The sequence below is a fragment of the Metopolophium dirhodum genome, chromosome 1 (assembly GCF_019925205.1).
Source record: "Metopolophium dirhodum isolate CAU chromosome 1, ASM1992520v1, whole genome shotgun sequence".
Taxonomy (NCBI): domain Eukaryota; kingdom Metazoa; phylum Arthropoda; class Insecta; order Hemiptera; family Aphididae; genus Metopolophium; species Metopolophium dirhodum.
In genome coordinates this window covers 101,638,100-101,661,254 of record NC_083560.1, presented here as the reverse complement: position 1 = coordinate 101,661,254, position 23,155 = coordinate 101,638,100, and the positions used below count along the sequence as shown (strand labels likewise).

General features: G+C 26.7%; 1 long non-coding RNA gene across 2 annotated transcripts; it reads left to right on the top strand.

Annotated features, from left to right (window-relative positions):
• Positions 1 to 6,785: 6,785 nt before the first annotated feature.
• LOC132935657 (uncharacterized) lies at positions 6,786 to 23,155 on the top strand. 2 transcript variants are annotated; one of them, XR_009663315.1, is made up of 5 exons: positions 6,786 to 7,051; positions 7,147 to 7,308; positions 9,160 to 9,312; positions 9,813 to 9,923; positions 21,664 to 23,155. It is a non-coding gene; the product is annotated as an uncharacterized LOC132935657 (long non-coding RNA). The 2 variants fall into 2 exon arrangements; XR_009663314.1 differs by lacking the exon at positions 21,664 to 23,155 and adding an exon at positions 13,125 to 15,981.

Genomic DNA, 23,155 nt, shown 5'->3' with positions numbered 1-23,155 from the left:
AATAACCATTAAGATCCATAACATTAAGGTCACCGAAAAAATGATTATTAATAATTTATTAAGTATTTATTATAGTACTTAAGTAGTGTATTGCAGTCATATATTGAACTAAAAAAATAATTTTATTTTACGAACATTTTGACTTAAATATAGTAATATTATGGTAAATGATGATAAACCAAATCTAAAAAATCTCTTTCTTATGTTTTGAGTTATTATTGTTGAAAAATTAGGAATTTTTTTTTATTTTACCAGGGATTTTTTATTCAAAATATTAATTATTGACAATTTGTTTCATGTTTGATAACCTAAATATGAATTACCTACGATTTTTTATTTTCAGAAAACTGAAGACATCCCGAAATCTATAACTAATGACAATCTAGTGGATAAGGTGCAAATTGTTCTGCACGTGTTTCTTCACATTTAGATAATAATCTAGATAACATCTATTTGCAAATCCAACTAGGGGACATCGTATTCAACAGTGAATATTATTATAGTCTGATCTATTGGCGAGTTTGTATAAATGTAAATGCGTTTGTGAAATTTAGTAAATTACATTGAGTGAATGATTTTCAAATATTTAAATATTTTATTCTGTTATAAAATAATAATATGATGTGATGTGTTTGAAATTTATTATCAGTGTATTTTTCTTTATATTTTAAAATACTTGAAACTACCCATGATTTCCACTAGGCATAATATATAATATTTTATATTATGATTAAAAATTAATTTTTTTAAGAATCAAATTTGAAATTGTTTTATTTAAAATATATTATTTTCCCAGATAGAAAATGTGTAATGACAATAATATAATATTACTACAAAAATAATTTCATAACTATATCACAATTACGTAATTTACATTTTTTTAGAAATCTATTAATACTATTATTTTAATATTTTTTATATAGGTACAGCAATAATAACGTTATTTAAAAAATATTATAATTAAGGTACTACTACATAACTACTATAATATTTATACTGTAATTAATTAAAAATAATATTTTATTATTTTTAATGTACTGTATAATAGTTTAAGTACCTATAATATTTTTGTTTATAATAATAATATATTTATTTTATTTATATACAATTTCATTACAACATTCTCGGCCGTATGATTTTTAACACTAATATAAAACTTTTCTTTCATTTTATAATTAATATTTAAATAAATAAATATTTAAAATAATAGCGTGGAGACAAACGAATCAACTGGACGCGTGTGACTGTAAAACCACAGAACAAAAACCACTTGTTCTGTGGTAAAACTATTACTAAGAATAATAGATAATACATGTACAACGATAATATTATTTAACACGATAAACGTACATGAACATTGTGGTCACCGACTACAAGGACGTCAGTCTTATCTAATTTATTTAGGTATGCTGGACAGTAAAATAACGATATTGTACATATTTTGTACAATTTGACACATTAAAGTGATGCCAGGGAATGTGTAAAATAACTAGTTTCAAAGTATAAATTATATACATAACCTACACGTTTAAGTTACTTTATAAATTACCTGGTTATAAACTAACTGATTCAACACTTTAACTGTATAAGTTGTAATATTTTAGCTGTGTTAGCCGGTAGTATAACTACAAAAAATGTCCGTACAAAAAATATCCGTATGGTTAAAAGATTCGTATGGCTACACATAATACAAAATACCAAATTAAATTCGTATACGAATATAAAATAAGAATATATATTATAATATTATAATACGCGTAGTCCGTAATAATAATATGCTATCTTATATTGTTCGTTAATCATTGGGGGTTTTTTTAAATTAAAATTACGAATCAAAAATAGTTTCCACTAAACATTTTTTTTAAAAGATTTATTGCCTTGAAATTTAAAATATAATACACTTTATATATACTACAACAAAATAATTTAATCTCAAAAAAACGCAATTTTTTACGTAAAATCAGTTTTTTTTTTTTGTTGTAAGTTGGAACTCAAATACAATTAATTTTTAATACCTATCTAAAATTTTCATCAAAAGGTTACATTAGCATTTTCTATATAATAGGTATATTGTATAATTTTCAAAATATTTTTACTATTTATGAGTTTAATATAGGTACATAATTGATATCAAATAACGATTTTTTTTGTTTTATTTCTATTACCTTATAATGATAAAAAAAGTTGAAAATCATTTACAGAGTTCCTCTCCTCGTAAGCGGTTATTAAAGATATTTAAAAATATACAAGATAGGTACATAGACATACCTATTTTTTTTTTTTTAAAGAATATTTGTTGTTTAAATTTTGACAAAATTTATCAATTTTTATATATAATATGCTTGAACATTTAATACAAAGTCCCTCTAAGTCCCTCTAGTTCATAATGAAACCAAAAATCTAAAAATATTAAAGTTCAGCATTTAGAGTTTCAAATTTGGACCAGATAAGATATTTAAACGAAGAACAAGGATTTTAGTTAAATTGTTGTAATTAAAAAATATTAACTGTGGGGACTTGAAACCTTTAACTATTTTTATTATTATACATAATATTAATGATATTATACTATACGCAATGACATTTTAAAAATATTTAGCCAATTTTAAGACCTATTATTAATATATGTATTAAAATAAATTACTGTTATATCAATATATATATATATCATAAAATATATTTAATACAATAGTATACCTACCAATGAGTACCTCGTCACCGTGTATTTGATCAAAATTGTTGTTTTGTATGCAATAAGTGAGTTGTCATATTGAGTTCAAATCTAACAGAACTATTATAGTGCCTTACTCAATCCCGAGGTACACTATATCAGTTGTTGAATTCGTCATCAGGAAGTGATATTTTATAAGTGGAACCTCCATACTTAATACTCATATAATCCATGTTGTTTATAACATTGCTGATGATAATTAGGTATGTTGTGAAACTAAAAATGTATTCTTGTGGCTTAAAGTTAAAGCTATTAGATACCTAAACATACCTACTCCAAATATTTAAATGAATTATTTATTTAAATTTAAACCGACAAAATCAAAATGTATCTTACTTTCTAGTCCTATGTTTATTAATATTTTTGTAAAATTTTGGTAAAAGACTAGTTTCAATACTATAATAATTTCTTAAAATTAGTCTAGCTCAAGATTATTGATGTTATTATATTTAGATTACCATATTAATTTTGTTAAATTGCTAACGAGACTACTAATTTATGATTATCGTTGTTATTTGTATGTTATAGATCAAAGTAATCCAACACGTTTAACACTGCAGAACTCTGCATACGATCAAGTTGATGTAGAGGCCAAAAAGAAAAAGATAAAGAAAAAATGAAAATTTAAATTTATTATTAAATTATAAATATTTTATACCTATTTAATTTTTGTTTTGTTAATTTAAATATATAATACCATAATAATGATTTAAATACATTTATGTGGTGAATGTTTACATTGTTTTTCTGAAGCAAACTTTTCAATATCGAAATTTTGAGACTCATGATCTATTTAGCGGTATTTAGTGTAACTCTAAGAAAACCGTACCGTAGATAAATGAAAATTTCACTGAATGTTTATACTACCATTTTTGATAGACAATACAATTTTCAAAATATTTTGACTCTTTTTAGCTATTTAAAAATTTTGAATTTATTATTTTTTTTTTAAAAATATTGTCTATCAACATTTTGTTGCTTGGCTAAATACTTAAAAATCTTATACAAGGTTTCTCATAAGTTGTTTTTAGTGGAGGTACCTACTTGAAATTTTCACAAAACTTTTTTATTTTATTATTTTCTATACATGAAAATTGAAAATAGAAAATTAAAATTAACTATTAATAGAAATATTAATTTTTTTAAGTTTTATTTCTATAATTGTCAATACATTTCTAGATTTACTTATCTAGACAGCAGACACCTCCCTACTATTCAGCCACTTATTCACTTGAAAACTTGCCAACTTTTTTATATATAATATTAGTGCGGGGGTACTACCTTGTGATTTACCTTAAAAACTATAAATATATAGCCTTCCCCCCCACAATGAAAATTCCTTTCTACGCCACTGGCCATACGATTATTGAACGAATTTATTATTTAAGAACAATGACATTTCTGTATGGGTAGTAGGTACTTACTACTTACCATCCTACAGAATAACCTTAAGATTGTATGAAGTTGAAAAAGTTGTTTGAAAATGTAGCAAGGGCCAGATAAAATTGATTGAATGGTAAATAAACAAATTTGTGTAACTGTAATTTCATATTCGGTGGGTACCTACACTTTGTAAAAATATAATTTTTCAACACATATATTTTGTACAACACATTGTCAACAAATAATGGAGAAAATAATGATGTTGAAAGCATGAAAAAATTTGGAATTTGGAACTAAAACGATATCTAAACAAAATAAGTAGGTACCTAGGTTACCTACGTTATAATATAATTATTACCTATAACATATAGTATATACCTATTGCAATGCTACTGTTATTAGTTATTCATTTATATTACCAAAAATGATAGAAATGATAACAAAGTTGTAATCTGACAAACTATACGTGTTTCGGGCATAATTCTAGTTTAGCAACCTATCGATTTTCAAATTATTTTCCCCCCAAATTGTGAGTTTTAGGGTGCTTTATAAGAATGTAAAAAAAAAAGCCCGGACAAATTTAGTTTTGAAGTTATTGATCGGAAACTTTAAAAACTTCATTTTTTCGGTAAGTAGAAGATTAAGTACTCAATTTAGTTTAAACAGTCTAAACAGCAAGCGTGGCAATTAGCATGTGAGTTACCTGGCTAAATTTTGAATTTGGTCGAGGGATAATTTCGATTTGCGGAGCGGAGCGACGGCGCCGAGGAGCGTAGCGACGAGTGCCGCAATGTGCGTATAGGCATGCCCATACCACACGCATCGTTTTTTAGTTTAATTTTCACATTTTTACATTTTTATTGACCCTGTTACCCACTTGAGGTGGTTTTGAATAGCAAATCGAGGGATATTTTCGATTTGCGGAGCGGAGCGACGGCGCCGAGGAGCGTAGCGACGAGTGCCGCAACACGCGTATACAGTGGCGTATACATAACTTTTGTATGGGGGGGGGATCAGTTGCAAACAAATTTTTATGGAACAAAAATACCTAAACCTAGGTATGTGCACATTTAAATACCTAATAAATGATAAAACATATATATATTCAATACATTTTATTTTAAATTCTACAAGTAGTTATATGTAGTTATGACTTGTTCGTACAACTGACATAATATTTGTGGTTGATTTTTGTTTTTAGATAAAAATATTTATTATTTAAGCTATTTTTAGCTATTTTTATATTTCTTTTTCTAATGTGTAGGAAAATGTATTATTATACGCACGGACATGCGGGCGTCGTCTCCGCCGCGTTGATATCGGTGACGGTGGCGACTGACGACGGCCCGTGGCTGGTCTGCCACATATTATTATCTTATAATAATTTATTATACTTGTATATATAATATACATATTATCAAATATCACATAATACGATTATATGAATATGAAATAAATATATGATTACTGATTAATATTAAGTAAATTATTTTTAGTTAATTGTTGAATGTGTTAAAATAAAAATTTACAAAAAATCCTTGCCATTTTTTTTCTTGTAATTTCCTTACATTAAGTCATTAAGAACACTATTTTATAAAATTTAAAAAAAGGCCTATTGGGGGGGGATCTGACCCCCACACCCCCCCCCCTTGTATACGCCCCTGCGCGTATAGGCATGCCCATTGCCCATACTTCTAAGTATGTTAGGTAAAAATATTCAATTCTAAGTATTTTTTTTTTTAAGAAAATGGGCGTAACGAAAAAATGAAATTTTTGAAGTTTCCGATCAACAACTTCAAAACTAAATTTGTCCGGGCTTTTTTTTTTACATTCTTAGAAAGCACCCTAAAACACACAATTTGGGAAAAAAAAAAATTTGAAAATCGATAGGTTGCTAAACTAGAATCGTTCCGTTTTCCTATCTCCGCACCTATAAGTTTATTTGTGAATTTTAATAAATAAATGTAATTTAACGTAATTACGAGCGTCGAGCACCCCACCATCATCCGGTCGTCATCGCGATAGCCGACGTTTGTTTTGTTATTTTTTCTCTACTCTTATGTCCAAACACACACATAACCACCAACACGTTTTTCTTTCGTCTTTTTATTATTGTTTTCTCGTACGGCACCATCTATCTTGTCATGGCTGGACGTACATTCGTTCGAAGAGCGAAACGTTGCAAAGTATTATAATATTCTTCAGTCCCTAAAATATTCAAATTTTTGTACTACACACATAGTCCTAAATCGGTCAAATCTAAATTCACTACTAAGCTGATAATAATAAAAGTAGCTACTCTCAATAACAATGAATAGTTTATTATAATAACTATAATAAGAGTATGAGACGTAACAACACAAAATATTGTTTACTGTGTGTCTGTGTAGAATGTAGATAATAATCAAAATGTGGTTTGGCCAAAAACCATTAAAATATTTAAAAAATGTGAAGATATAAAATTATACATAATATTATTATAAAGGTTTACCTAATTAGAATAACACACTTTTAAATTTCGTACTACACACTGCACTTTTCGTACTACACAAAGTGTGTCGTAGTACACACAATTTTAGGGACTGATATTCTTTATCAATTATAAAAAAAATATTTCAAATCATCTTGTCAATAAATTATCAACACACAAAATGATAGTGAACACCGAACCTGCATGATACAAGAAATATAATATCAAAAAATACATTATTCAGATTTAACAATTTATATAAGTTAAAACATCGATGACGAGTAGGTAGGTAATGAATGATGTGTTTCTTTGTTTTTTAAGCCTCCATAGTTCAGGCTTCAATAAACATATTTTTAAGCAATGTTTGCTAATCAAATAGTAGTTAAAACAGTAAAAATGTATAACTTAAATATTTTAATTTTAAACAAATATGATACTGTACTGTATTGCCGAATCTATATATTATGGTAAGATACGATATATATATATTATGTCTTATAGTGTTTTTTATTAATAAATATATATTATACTTAACATAATTATACTGATTATTCTGTTTAAGGTGCCAGTATAGCATGCGACACAAAATTAGCTAAATTGATAACATATAAAAAAACACTAACTGTTTACCTATATCAAGTAAAAAACATTTAATTTGGATTCAAAATACAATATAAAATATAAACATACATGATTTAAAAGGATCTAGATGTCACTGTTAAAGGTTAATTATTATAAATGCATGAATAGTTATGAATTATAAGTTAAATTAAGGGTTTTCAAATTTTCCGCAATTCTATAAAATTTGAAAATTAAATTTTATATTTTAGTTGCCACCTCAATTATAATACTTTTCTACTATTCTATTACCCAATACTTATTTAGGGGGGATTGATAGGATGTATTATATCGAGAAAAAAATGGCTTCACGGTTATAACTCTCAGACTTTGTAGAATTGTCGGATTTTGATGACTATTTTTCATCTGAAAGAAGAAGACTTCCTACAGCCCGCATCGATCTCTTATTTTGTATTAAATTACAAGTAATTGTATTAAAATATTTGTAAAAAATGCTTTTTATCTTATATTTTTTTAGACATATTATAAAGTTTGAAAATAAAATATTGAAAAACAGAGATCGATGCGGGCTGTAGAATATCTCCCTCTAGCAATTATGAAATTTGGTTGATTCCACAAGGCGGTATCTTTATTCCCTCAGAGTGTATTTTTGAGGACAAAATGATATCGGCACCAGGCGTCTTAAGTAAATTAAAAACATTATAATTTCACATTAGATTTTAAAAATCTACAAACAAACAATTGTCAAAACATTTTACTTAACACAAAAATTTTTTTTTTAAAATAAAGTTTTAGTATTTTTCTTAAATTACTTATAATTAGCATTTTAGTAAATTATCTTAAATTGTTGAGAAATGAGGACTTAAACAAAGTATTGTCATTCTTAATTTGCTAGTTTGATGGCAGTTAAGATTTTAAAAAGCTATAACTTAAATGTTTTAATTTAAATACAATACTGTTCAATGATTGGTAGCTAAATCTATTAATTTGCTATACAAATAAATTATGAGATTATTATAGGAACATGATAGGTATTTGAATACCTAACTATATTAAATAATGTTAAGGGCGATCACTGGATGTCTTACCTACTCGCATGTGTTAATGTAATTTGCTTATTATACATCAAGCCATTGATTGAAAAATATATTCTCTTATTTTAAAAGCAAAACAAAAAACTAAAATATACAAATAATTGTTACAACCTATTACTCAATTAATCATATATAATTTTTTTTTTGTAATTAATATTAATACTTTTACAATTACCTTATGATAGTATTTTAATTTATTCAAATTTTGTCGATAATAGTATGACAACAAAAAATAAGGTGTTCTATTAGAAGCATTATGCGTAATTTATTATTTTAAAAGTTGTTTAAACAGTAGAATTCTATAACATAACTTAATTTTAATTTTTTTCAGTTCTTTACTGCAATTACTGATTTTATAATACACAAATAAGAGCTATCTTATTGTTTATATTGTAAGCTAGTAAGTTACTAATTGCTGTCAGCTGCTAGGTTTGTTATATCTGTTTGCATTAAGTGCAATGTAAACAGATACAGCCAACCTAGCAGCCAAGGCTGGGCATTAACGAGTCAAAAAGTTAATATAGTAGTATACCTACAGTACATACAGTAGAAGTATTAACACTATATCCTTTAATTTAGTTTTGGGTTGGAAAAAAATTAAGTACCCTAGCATTGTATAAACAAATTAACTTTTTTTTAACTTAATAAAAAGTGTGTATTAACTTTTAACTTAACTGAGTTTACCTATAGTTAAATTAATTTTTTGTTATTGGTGCATATTAATTTGACTGAGTTAAAAAAAATCATAAACTCGCCCAGCCTCGCTACTAGCTGACAACAATTAGTAGCTTCCAAAATTAACAATAGGATGGTCGTTTTAAATTTAATGCTGCGATGCTAAAAAAATTATTATATAATCCATTATAATTTAAGAATCTGTTTATTTTGCGGTGTCAATATAGAATACAACACAACCTTGTACTGTAATAAGCTTCCAAACCAATAAAAACAATTGATTAAAAATTCTAAAAAAAAATGTTGGATTCAAATACCAAAGTATACTGAAGCATGTAATATACTAGTAATTGAACAAATTGTCTTCATTAAATGTTTATGTAAGTAATTCATGATGTGTAATGTGTTAGAAAATGATTTATTTATTTATTTATTAATACACACTATTAATAAAATATTTTATCTGGTCGATTTTAATCAACTACATACTAATGAGGAATACGATTACTTTTCTACTTTTTGTTATATGTTTATTTTTGAAATATAATATTCATTCTTATTCAAATTACTTATAATAGTTTTTTTTAAATAAATATGTTTTTGGGCTGGATACACGATAAAATGTTAATAAATGATTTTAAAATATACCAGTGGTAGGTAATGTAGCATTAGTTTGAACTGTATACCTAATATATTTTTAGACTACAAAATAAATTCCAAATTCAGGTCAATGTATTGAGACAGATACTAAATAATTGCATGATGATCAGTCTCTAAAGAGTTTTAACGTACTAAGATTTTCCTTATTAGTCTCAATTTAGTTTAAGTATAGTATTTAATTTAATAGTTATGTATATTTTTCAATTTTTGTTTATTTTAGGAAGTGCAGTTCTTAGCTCTAATACTAAACTCAATAAATGTGTTGTAATGGACATTAATGTTATGGAATACCTATAAATACCAACATGTTCCTACACATCTCAAATAAAAAGTAAGCAGTTAATATATTTTGTTAAAAATATTTATAATTTAATTTAATTTGACTTAGTGAGTAATAAATTTATAATTTAACTTAATTAGTTACAATATATATTTTAATATTGTGGCTTGGCGTGGCGCGTTGGCTGCTACCAGTCGCGGATTGCGACTTGGAGTAAGTAATGGCCACAGCTACTAGCTCCCGGATGGGTGACCACCAGTAGTTAAAAACCTTGTCACACATACACGTGTTTGCTACCTACCGTAACAACCGTTAAAACAATCGTAAAATCAACCTACCATACCAACCTTACTCCTACCACAGTTCATAACCCCTACAACAGCTAATGGCCATAGTTGCCGAGCTTAAGTTCAATAATAAAAAAAAAAAAAAAATATATTTTAAATGTAGTCTTGCATTGAATAAATTATTCAATTGAGTAGATGAGATATATGGGGATTTGTAGTTGTATTTCAGGTAAATAATCATCTCTGCGATCTGAAGTTATACAGCTTTATAAAAAATAAAATTTCAAAATACTCATAAATATGGTTAATGCCCTTTTAATTTCCACCACACCATAAAGTCAAATGCTCCTCTGATTTTAAACAATTTTATCTTTGAGGCATTAATAAAGGAAAAATGTGATAGCAATATTATTAGGTACTTATATATTTTATTTAATCTATTTACAGTTGAATTATGATAAGTCTCATAAACATTCATAACAGAATAATAGTCAAATTTTATTTCTTTTAACTTTTTATTACAATTTTAAATAATCTCTAATAAACAAATTGATTATAGGTAGGTAGTTGTATTGCTTAATTAAATGTATACAAATACACTACTTTGAAATCATTTTAATTTTAAATGTTTATAGATTACTTATTGATATAAAGATGATCATAATAAATTATTATATTATTACAAATTATAAATTAGTTGAAATATATGTTTAAATATGGATGTATAATAAAATCCGCACAGTCATTCTGTTAATACCGTTATTTAATTTTTACCTTTGATAAATATACACTAGGTGATTATTTTATTATGAACCAATTGTTGGCTCATAAAAAGTTTTAAAGTTGAGATGAGCGGTGTATTGGACCAAAATAATGTGGGGTAACCTCGTTCTACTCTTGTGTGCACTTCAAAACTTAAAATACTTGTAACTAATAACTCATAATCTACTCGTCCTAAATTCTATTTTGTGTATCATGGGTTGGGCAGTATCTAAGATACGTATCTTGTATCTTGTTATATGAAGTATCGAGTATCTTGTATCGAGATACATTTTTAGAATATGTGTCGAGTATTTCACAAAATAATTTTGTTAAAAAATACTCGATACTTTGAAAAATTAATTTTTTATTAATTTTTACTCGCCTATTTACCAACCGTGACTGTTTGACTATGTTTTAATATAATACTATAATATGTGTAAAATAATATACACGGTGAATTTAAATTTATAAATCCATAATTTAATTGCAGTACAACTTGTACGAAATTATTTTTCAACCTATTAGTCATATTAACTTATATCTATGTACTGGGACGCATCACACATACACGTTGAATGGGACTTTACGTCTTTAAGAATATGATATGATACCTATCTATAATTTATTTTTATTATTATTTATTTATTTAATTTAATTGACTTATTATAATATATTTATACTAATATTTGGAATTTTAAAGTTAAATGCATTTGTCTAGATTCATAACCTACCTAATTGTGTATAAATAAAATTTAAAAAAAATCCTATGCGTCATAGGCTTTGACTAATTTTTTCAAATGTATCGAGTATCAAGTATCTAAATACTTAAAATGTAGGTATCGAGTATCTAGTACCTCAATACTCCAAATCCAAGTACTAGTATCTAGTATCGATTTTTGAGCATCTTGCCCATCCCTGTGTGTATTCAAATACTTCAGCTTTGGAATATGAAAATAAAACTGTATGTTGTCATAGTTAAAAATTATTCTTTTTCAAAAACATTTATATTTTTTAAAATAAAGAGTGTTAAATGATAAAAGAATTACCCGGTATAATATTTAATTGTGTATGTTTAGTTAAAAGTTTATTTATTTTTGTTCTTAACTTCATATTTATAACATTTTTTTATAATAGAATATTTTTTATAATTTTTATAATACATTGTGTAATTTTTATTAAAATTGGTTTTTCAATGAATATTTTTACATTTCTAAATATATTTTTTGTTGTGATTTCATTTGATGCGAAAAGGTGCAGTTTATTTAATTTCAATTTTATGCCAGAGACAGAATGACAGGAACAATTACATATTTTTAAATTTTGTTTCTATCGTGGTTTTCACATTTTTATTACCTATTTTACGATAAGATTTTTATTTTTAAATTGTAAAATAAAAATACTTAAAACATGATTTAAGTGGCCTGTATCTTATTTCTAAGCAAATCACTCATGAGTCAACTACATTATGACATTTACATAATACCTTTATATAGTACCTTTTAGAACTAGGTTCCTATTGCACTATGGTTCTATTATAGCCTTACTTTATATGGTAGAACATTAAAAGTAGAAAAATGGACACTTTATAATATTATATAGGTATATAAAGTATATAATATAAATTAGTCTGAAGTCATAAACTCACCTAACCAATTATATTAAACGTGTTATAATTTGGTATATTATCTAAGTAGGTAACGTAGGTCTTAGATTCTACATAGGAGGGAATGGTATCTTACTAGGTACCTAACAGTTATAATTGTATCAATATAATATAAATACTCGTATATTTCCCAAGTGTGGTATTGAAAGTAATCATTTTTTTTTTTGTGTTTTTTGTTGAATTAATTAAATTAATTTTAAATTTAAATTTAATAATAATATATTACAACTTATTGTAAAAATAATGTTTAAATCACATCATACTTTATAAGTTAGGTATAACATAATATATTATATAGAATGTAACAGCAAAACCTGACAAATGAAATAACTTTTGTTCTAATCAATAATTTAACATTTTTTTTATATATATAAGAATTTTGCGTTACAAGTAGGTATCTACTATAGAGTAGTATCTAGAACATGACATTTTTTTTTTATATAAACTGACAATTTCAAATTAGAAATTGTATATATTTTGTATTAAATTGTTTTTGGAAATATTCAAAATTACCAATTTATTTGTAAATCTAATTTTTAGATAAAGTGACTGTTTACTTTGGAGTTTTGGACTACTAAATGAACATTAAACAGTCTACAGTCAATATGAGTCAAATACTAGACTGTCATTCAGACGATGTTATACGAACCCCGCGCCGCCGCCTCCGTGAATGATACACGTCGCGCGTAATGCGCTGCGGCGGCGACCAACCAAATTTTTGAAAAAGCTCTTCGTCATGCACAATAAATTAGAGCTTATCCTGATTCAGATTATTATATTTTGTTTATTTCTGTACGTTTAGCTCGTTCTCGAGAAATAGAGTGGACAAACATACATAGGGCCAGCTCAGGCGAAAATAGTGAACTAAGCAAAACCAAATTTTGCCGCCCCTAACAATATTATATTATCAGTATTTTGAAAATTCCGCCCTCTTTTAAAGTTACAACACAACATTTTTTTTTTAATTTTAAGTTTATACTGATGTATTATTGTGATAAAATAATAAAAATGTTTTTGTAAAAATCCGAAGTCAAAAAAATTATTATTTATCCAGATAGTCAGACAGTCATAGAGCGGACAAGTGAGCAACCGTCCATGTTTTACGTGTAAAAGTAGTTTGATTTACATAATAATTTTAATAACTTACGATATTATTTCAGAGTTTTGTTTTTCATAATCCTAAGTATTTTTATGTGCTTAACACGATGGTGTGATTTAAAATTCAATATATCTTGTATATCTCTGCAACAAAAACACTCCGCTAAACTCCATGTGAGAAAAAAAATGGCTTTAAAATTTGTATTATAATTTTATAGCTAAGTCTTTGAACTGTAGATATCATTTATGTTAAAATAGTCTGCTAAATAATTTAATTTAGCTTGGTGACTTTAAGAGACTTGGTTATAGTAATATACACTGTACATTTTTCAATGATAGTACCTACCTATAGCGAGTATATGTACTCATTATGCAATAGTATTTTGAAATTTTTAACTTACGTCACCAAGCTAAGTTCAATATTATTCAGCAGATTATTTTAACATAAATTATATCTATAGTTCAAAGACTTAGCTATAAATATCATAACTTTTAGAGCCGATTTTGTATATACCTAATTAGCGTTTTTTTTTACACGGAGTTTGGCGGAGTGTTTTTATTGGAATATCACTAATTTTTTGTTGATACCTTATTATTTGTTTAAATCATTGTTACGCGACTAGAAATTAGTAATAACGTGCTTTAATTTTAATAATATGATATCGTGATTGAGAGTGAATGTTGCCGTAGTATGATCAGTAGTGGGCTTGATAAGCGGTGGATCGGGGGGACAATATTATATTTTATGATATTTACGTTGCATACCTATAGGTACAAAACATCGGACTTAAAAGTACTTGAACATTTTTGGTTGTTACTTTTAAGCCATCCAGGCAATCTGCTTGCGAGTTCCTATCTGCACAATATTTCTGATCGATTAATATCTTATATTATTATATTTATTTTAAATATTTATTTTAGCAGTGGTTCCTAACAATACCTACCATGTTTAAGATTGGACTCTAGAATTATAATTACGAATTTATGATATAGATATATTATAGATAATTGACCTACTGAAAAATATTGGAATGTTAAAATCATGTACAATTTATTATGCTCTATATTCCTTTTAAAAAGTCAATGCTAACTTCCAAGTCATTTTTATAACTTTTATACGCTTTTAAAATTATATCTGATTATACTTTATATTAGGTTTTGTTGTGACTTCCTGCCGGGTTGGGTTAAGGGTTCAAGGCAGACCTTTTACTTGTCGCTGGTCCCGAGGTTACTCATCGAAATTTGTATATAATTATATCTAATCTACAGTCCACTTTCCTATATTATGTTTTAAGCACTGCGTGTTTTTGGTTATAGTGTAATCTATTTTATATGAATATTTTCTATCGTGGTATATCCCTATTAACTTACGAAATTATTAAGAATTATCTTAACATTTTTTGATAATCGCACGTAGCGACCGTTATAATTGTATACATAACACTCAAAACAATTTAACCATATAAAATGGTTGGTATAAAAATATTGAAGAGTAACTAACTATAATCAATTTTAAAATATTTGTAACTATAAACATAGGTCATATAGTAATGTCAAATTGTCAACCATCAGAGTTACTGTATTTGTTCATTTTTCAAAATAAACAAAAAAAAAAGGTGGGTAAATGGAAGTCGCTCTGCTGTACAGTAGGTTACAAGTGGGTCACTGTAATGTATGGTATTAAATTTGAATTCAATGATATAATATCATTGTATTTGTATAAGAAAAACGATTCTGAGCGAAAACGGTCAGGCAGCCAATGATATTACCAAGTATATTTGATGATATTATTGTGAATAAAGTAATTTATATATTTACTTATTTACGTGGAATCTTGTTTTAAATTTTCAATCCTTAGCTACAAAAATTGAAAATTTTATAAATTTTTAACTACAAAATAGTTATTAAATTTTAAATTTGATACATTTTGTCAAAATTTGAACTTCAAATGCTTATAAAAAAAAATTGTGCTTATGTATTTTTAATATTTTTCAACTGCTATTGTAACATTATATCAGGAGCCTTGCATTAAATTTTCACGCTTTTTTACCAAACTAATAAAATTGTATTGATATTTATAGAAAAAAAACTAAAAAAATTGAAAACTGACAATGTTCGTAAACAGCTCAAAAAGAGTCAAATTATTTTCAAAATGTTATCTTGTATAGAAAATGCTAATATAAACATTTAGTGAAATTTTCAAGTATCTATAGTAATTTGTTTTTTAATTAAAACAAAATAACGAGAAATCGAGTGAATATCAAATGTTGTAAAAATATGAATTTCAAACGCTCATAAAAATTTAATTTAATTTTCGTGTAGACATTTTTTTTTTCGATAAAGGTAGACAAACTTATGGATAATCTTGTATTACATTTTCAAATCTTAGATTTAAAAATAAAAATTTTTATGAGTTCTCAACTAATTTTCGTGATTTTTTCGTATTTTGTCAATATTTGAACTTTAAATGCTTATAAATAAAAACTGTGACTAAGGATTTTTAATATTTTCCAAACGTCATTGTAACTATATAGTAGGAGCCTTGTATTAAAATGTCAAGCTTTTTAACCCAACAAATAACATTTTATTGATATTTATAGAAAATGTCCTTGAATTGTACACTGTTTTAAATGATTAACAAAACGTTTAAAACAAATATTTTTAATTTATGTTTTAAACATAACAACCCTGTCAACCATATAATTTAGTACAAGTATTATAGTACATATTATACATGTATAGTTAAATTAAAAATCTTGTCATTCTTGAACTAAAAAAGTTTGCATAATTTTGAGATTTTGATGAGTTTTGTCTATATGAGATTTGAACATTAAATCCTTATAAAAAAAATAATGACTACATATTATATGATATATCTTAAATATTTTTAAGGGGGATGGTGGCTCTAAGCTATTGGATTTTTCATGCATTTAGACCTATATGAGCTGACAAAAAAATAAATATACTAGGTATTCTAGTATTCCAATTTTAATTTTGAATACTAATTATTTGAATATTATGTTTGCCTCTTTTCTTTGTAGGGAAACTTTTAAATGTTTTATCTCATTGGCCCTTTAAAGTACCTATACCTAGTACCTATACATATAGATATTCATTTTTATAAGTTATGTAGGTAATTTCTTTTGGAACTGCAGTACATAAACTTTCAAAAATATCGTAAATCTATCTCCTTTACCTACCAAACATAAAAACTAGAACAGAAGTTAATGAATTCAATTTTTTTTTCAAAATTAAAATTAGACTAAAACTATGTTGATTTTTTGCCAGCTTATTAGCATAATTTATTGCCGCGTACTCACGTAAGTACAAAAATATTTTCGATGACATGTGCCGCTTTAGATGTGCGTACGTGTGTCGTGTTCTATAATATTATAATGTAGTCGCCTCGTCCACCCGCAACTGCAGTATGGGTAAGGAATCCACACTCACAAAAATAATCATTAATAATAATTTACGAGTTAATACGACTGACACAGTGGCCACGGGGGACGAGATGATATAGCTGTCTAAAGTTTGCCCCTTATACTATATAGCCACTATAAGAGTCGACGCGGCTCTAAACGATTGAATTTTTCATGCATTTAGACCTCTAAGCTGGTGAAAAATAAACATACTGATACTTCTAGTAGTTCAATTTTAATTTTTAATACTGATTTCAACTCGTTAGCCTCTTTTCTATGTTTTGTAGGAAAAACTTTTTAATTTTTTTGTCTTATTAGCACAGACATTAAAGTGCAAGTTAATTTTGAGAAATTAAGTAAAGTAATTTGGAACCGTAATACGTAAACTATCCAAAACGTCCAAAATCTGTTTCCTACAAATCACAGAAAAGAGGCTGACGAATTCAAATATTTTTTCACAATATAAATTGGATCACTATAAGTATGTACATTTTTGCCAGCTTATTAACATTATTCACTGTCGTCTGCAGTGAACAAAAATATTTTTCGAGAGTGCTTTCGTTGACTTGTGCACGCGCACGCGTACGTGTGCTATGGAACATGGTCGTGGCCGTTCGCCCGCACACGATAAATATGAAATCTATTGTTATTGATACGAGTTCGAATATCTTCGAAATAATAATTTTATGTTTTACACATATAGAACCGCACTCACACTAATAATCAATTATGACTAACATAAAGATTACAGGCGATGAAGACAAGATTATAAATTGTCTAAATATTGTTTTAATAAGCCACGAAGAGGCGCCTTAACGTATAATAATTTTATTTTTATTAGCTTCTCACCATAAGTTATAGGTAATATAAATATCTTAATATAAACGAGGTCGTTACGATCGAAAAAAATCGTTCGGTGGTCCGGTATAAATCATATATCAGCTATTGAAGTAAAGTAGGATAAAATTATAAAAAGCCCCACAACAATTGGCGTAGTTGTCAAGATACATTCAAACTTAGGTTTTTATTTTTTGGCGTTGGTATGATATTTAATATAGATTTATTTATAAGACCAACGTATAGACGTAGACCGCAGTTATTATCTTACGAAATACCTCCTCTCTCACGACACCCAAAATGATTGATTTATGATATTATTTATATTTATATATCATATTATAATATATATATATATATTTATTTATTAAGTATTAAACGGGCAAGGCCCTGTTACAATATACGACAACATTACAATCATTATGATAATGTATAACAAAAAATTGGGAATCATGAACTAAGAAGTATATATTTCTTCTTAGTTCATGATAGGAATATAAAATTAATAATGTTAATAATAGGTAATAATAGTACTAATCATAGACATATAAGTAAACATGTCTATGGAAATGTGATATGCATGAGCGTCACGGTTCTTTGCTTAGTTGTTAATATTTTTTAATATTTTTGTAGTGTGCAGTGCAACGACATATTATCTTGTTAGTATATTATAATGTGTTAATTTGTACGCCAAATAATTTATAAAGATATTAATTATTACCTAATTATTATTATTATTACGAGCTATGAGATATGACAAATTACACAATACATTATACGAGTAGACACTTGTAAATTTGTGGCAACTACATTTCGAAGCATATACCTATTAATCATTCAATTTTTTTTTGTTGTTATTTTTACTAATATAGCGTAACATTGGTATTAATGTACTAATAGTGTAACATTGGACGATTCCGATAACATCACGTTTATCTTTATTGTCACTCGTATATTGTTTAATGATTGTTTATATTAGATACAACTGATTTTGAAAAAGCAGCGATGATCTCTATTTCAATTGAATTTGGACCCAGTGCCACTTTACTGAATTTTCGGCAATTATTCATTATAAAATTTGAAAATTATATTTTATGTTTTATTTGCCACCTCAATTGTAATACTTTTCACTAATCTACTGTCAAATACCAATTTAGGAGGGGGTACGGTATGTATTATAATATTATATTCTACAGCCCGCATTGAACTCCGGATTTTTTATTTATTTTAAATAATAATGTAAAATTGTTTTTAAAAAAAAATCTTGAAATTGTCTTTTTTAGACCTATTTTAAAAGTTTAAGATTAAAATATTGAACAACCTTACAACGGAGTTCAATGTGGGCTGTAGTCGTTTAGTCGTGATACCGATACGATTTCTTATTTTTTTTTCCAGACGAATATGCAAACAAAATATGATTAATTAGATTAGACTATATGGATTTGTTTGTAACATTATCCTATTGTTTTAGATAATATATAATTACGAGTTTTCAATAAGCACAAAAATATAACCCCTTATTTATTTTTCTGTGTGTATGTTCTATAGCCATGGGTTTGAAGCAATTATTTTGACAAATCCATATGCTTTTTCGCATTTATTATGGTCAATCGTCTCTTATAATTAAGTTTTGATATCCACTCCCATTTATTACAAGAAAGTCGTCTTGGAAGTTTTATAGTCTTTATTATCTGAGTCGTTAACTGTACTACACATACGTATAATATTATATATAAAGGAATTACACTTCAAATCAGCACCTATATTACCTATATATAATAATGATATCTTACGCCACTCGGTCAGCTGAATATAGGTACTTCAGCCACATTATTGTGTTGTTTTTTTATACACTTTTAATAAAATAATAATATGTATAATAATAAATAACAATTATGAGAGAAATCCAACCACAAAAAATTGACACTGAATAAGTGTCATATTTCATAATAATAATATGATTTGTCTCAAACACGGGTCAATGACACCTAAGTTATGTACATAACATATATAGTCACACGATAGCGACGGAAATGATAATATTATATTGAAATATATGCAACTATGAGTGTGCGAGTGCAATAAAAGAATTTGTGCAGTTCAAGCATTATAAGTTATAACAATTTAACTAATTATTATACATAGTACCTAACTATATATTGTATATTTCCAAAATATGAAATTATAACTCATATTATTATAATATTAGTATATATACCTATAGCCTATAATCGCAATGCGTATACTCCATTGTATTCGGTGATAGCTATCAGCGTAATTTATTACGTGGGAGAATTTGTCAATTTCGTATGGGAAATTTATATACCCACCCATAAAACATTTGTAATTACGCCACCGGTAGCTTTAGAGGATGTCAGCGCACTATTTATTTTCTCTCTCTAGCCCACGCGCAACATAGACAAAATGCATGTGCGCAGAATCGTTTTTTCTATATTTTTTAGTAATCTTAGAGTAAAATCACTCATCACAAAAAAGATAAAGAATAATATTTTTGAGGGAATGAAATATCGATTTTTCTAAAACAATTTAAACATAATTTAAATTTACAACATTTTTTGTTTATTTTGAAAGTCGAATACAAAGTCAAATAACAATAAAATATAAAACCGATATGTCATTCCCTCTAAAATATTATTCTCTATCTTTTTTTGTAATGGGTGATTTTACAAAAACATAGAAAAAACGGTTCTGCGCAAAGACATTTTGTCTATGTTGCGCGTGGGTCAGATAGAGAAAACAAACAGTGCGTTGACATCCTCTTAACTCCGAAATGGATTGTTTATATTGTATAATTGCATGTAAATTATATTACCGTACCAATTCGGAAACATTTTAAAACGATTTTTCTATTTATCATTATATTTTCACTCTGTTTGGTCCGTATTTTTATGGACCGGACCGGACCAGTGCATTTTAATTTAGGGTGACCGCTGACTATATTTAAAAAAATCAAATACAGGACAACAATACTATCATATTATTATATTTTAATAATTTAATAATTAATATTTTTAAATTAATAAGTATTTATTTTATTTTTTTGTTGTCCGATAAGATGACGCTTGTGCACGGCATATAGAGGTATAATTGAGCTATTGTTAATATTTATTTATTTCGCAATATGCTCACATTTGATAATGAGCTGGTCGCGCCGATCGGTAAATATACTATTATACATACGGTTTACGTCGTCGATAACAATGTGATGCCATTACTAATGGTAAAAACAAAAATACAATTGAAAAGTATAGATTTTTATATTATTCTATTCAATAATGTCATTTCAAAAATTTCAAAAATTATAAATTAACAGTAAGGCAAAACACGGGATTAATATAGGACAGACTTGAAATTACGGGACAAAAGGCGTCCTGAGATTAGTTTGTCAGGACAACAATACACAAAGCCGAAATAAAGGATAATCCTGTATAAAACAGGACGTATGGTCACCCTATTTTAATTATGATTTATGACCAAGACTGGACTGGATCTTTCTATATTTAAACGGTTGAAAAATACTGAGTTCGGGACGTTTTAAAACAATAGAATAGATACTATTTTTACACAAATATTATGTTGACCGAATCATAATCATTTCAAAAACAAAATAAATTAAAATGAAATATATATCATTTTTGTTTATTAATTTTGAATATAAATTATCACAATTTATTAGGTTGTTTTGAATTTTTATTTTTAAGGCAAAATGGCTGTTTCCCTGTTATTGTACAAAGTCCTCCCGGCCGACGAAAATTCTTCAACCAGCCAAACATGACTCGGATACTCAATGCATTTTGTCCGAGACCGCTGACCAGCTCCATCAAGTCTCAACCCGAGGAAGCATACCACACCGGCACCTCGTTTTCGGCTGTTTTTTCATCGTATCCAATATATTTTGATGCCATCGTATAGTACAACCATAATTACCTGAACAACAACAATAAGTGCCCTGGCGGGCGTAGCAGCGACAAACGACAATCCATTGGATACAACTCAATTCACCTTTTGTCAAGTATACTCTCCCCTTAACCTTCCCATTTTTTGCAACGCGGTCCGTTGTATTCAAACAAATATTAAAATATTTTTTCTTACAGAAAACTATACAAATGAATCATATTTTGCGCAATGCACGAGTATCCAGTGGAGCCTAAACGCAAAAATACCATAATATTAGCTGTCATGTTAAAATATATCCAGATTTATCCTCATAATCCCCAAATTGTATTATATACAAATGTATTTGCCATGTTGCCCCCAATTATCATATTCCCATGACTGATATTTTATATTATTATTATCCCCTCCCCCCCCCAAAAAAAAACCTATTATATTATTTGTTGTTTTTATGCCATGTAAAATAAAACCACTTAATTACCTTTAAGAAAACTCTCTTTTTATTATTATTAGTGTCACCTATTCTCAGATATAATTAATATTATTAATTTCAAAAAAAGTCACTACGCAGAAAAAAAAAAAAGTACTTTGTCTTAAAAATTTCTTATGTAAATTGACCTGACAACTAAATTATGTTTCTTCAATATTCAAACAATGTTAAAATTTTAGTAATAATATTATAATAACATTTTTTAAAGATTCATTAAAATTATTATAAAATTATCATGGTAAAAAAATTATGTTTCTATTCATAACATTATAAGCAAAATATAGCTTTTTAACATTTCCACTTAAACATTAATGTTTTAGATATTTTAATAATGTACTAATATTCAGAAAACATTTTCACAAGTACAAAGAAATATAAAAATCAAATATTATATTTAAACAATAAGCTGTAAGTTTAATTATAATATATCATTCTAGTTGATTAATTTTTAATATAAATGAACACAATTTAATTAGGTTGTTTTGAATTTTGAATTTATTTTTAATGCGAAACGTCGCATGTGTCAAGGCAGTTGTGTTATGTTTATAACATATTATGTTTTTTCGGAATATTATTGTACTTGATGTTCGTTATAATTGGCAGTTGCATCTGAACAAATTGTTTATAACTTTTATTTAATTTAAATGTTTAAATATATTATTTGTTGTAGTAAACAATATGGTATTATAATTTATATTTTATATTTATTTTACACAGATGACATTTAATTTATATTAGACATTATTTATGTTATACACAGATAAAATTAAATTTATAGTACCTACACATTTTAAATAAGTTACATTCCT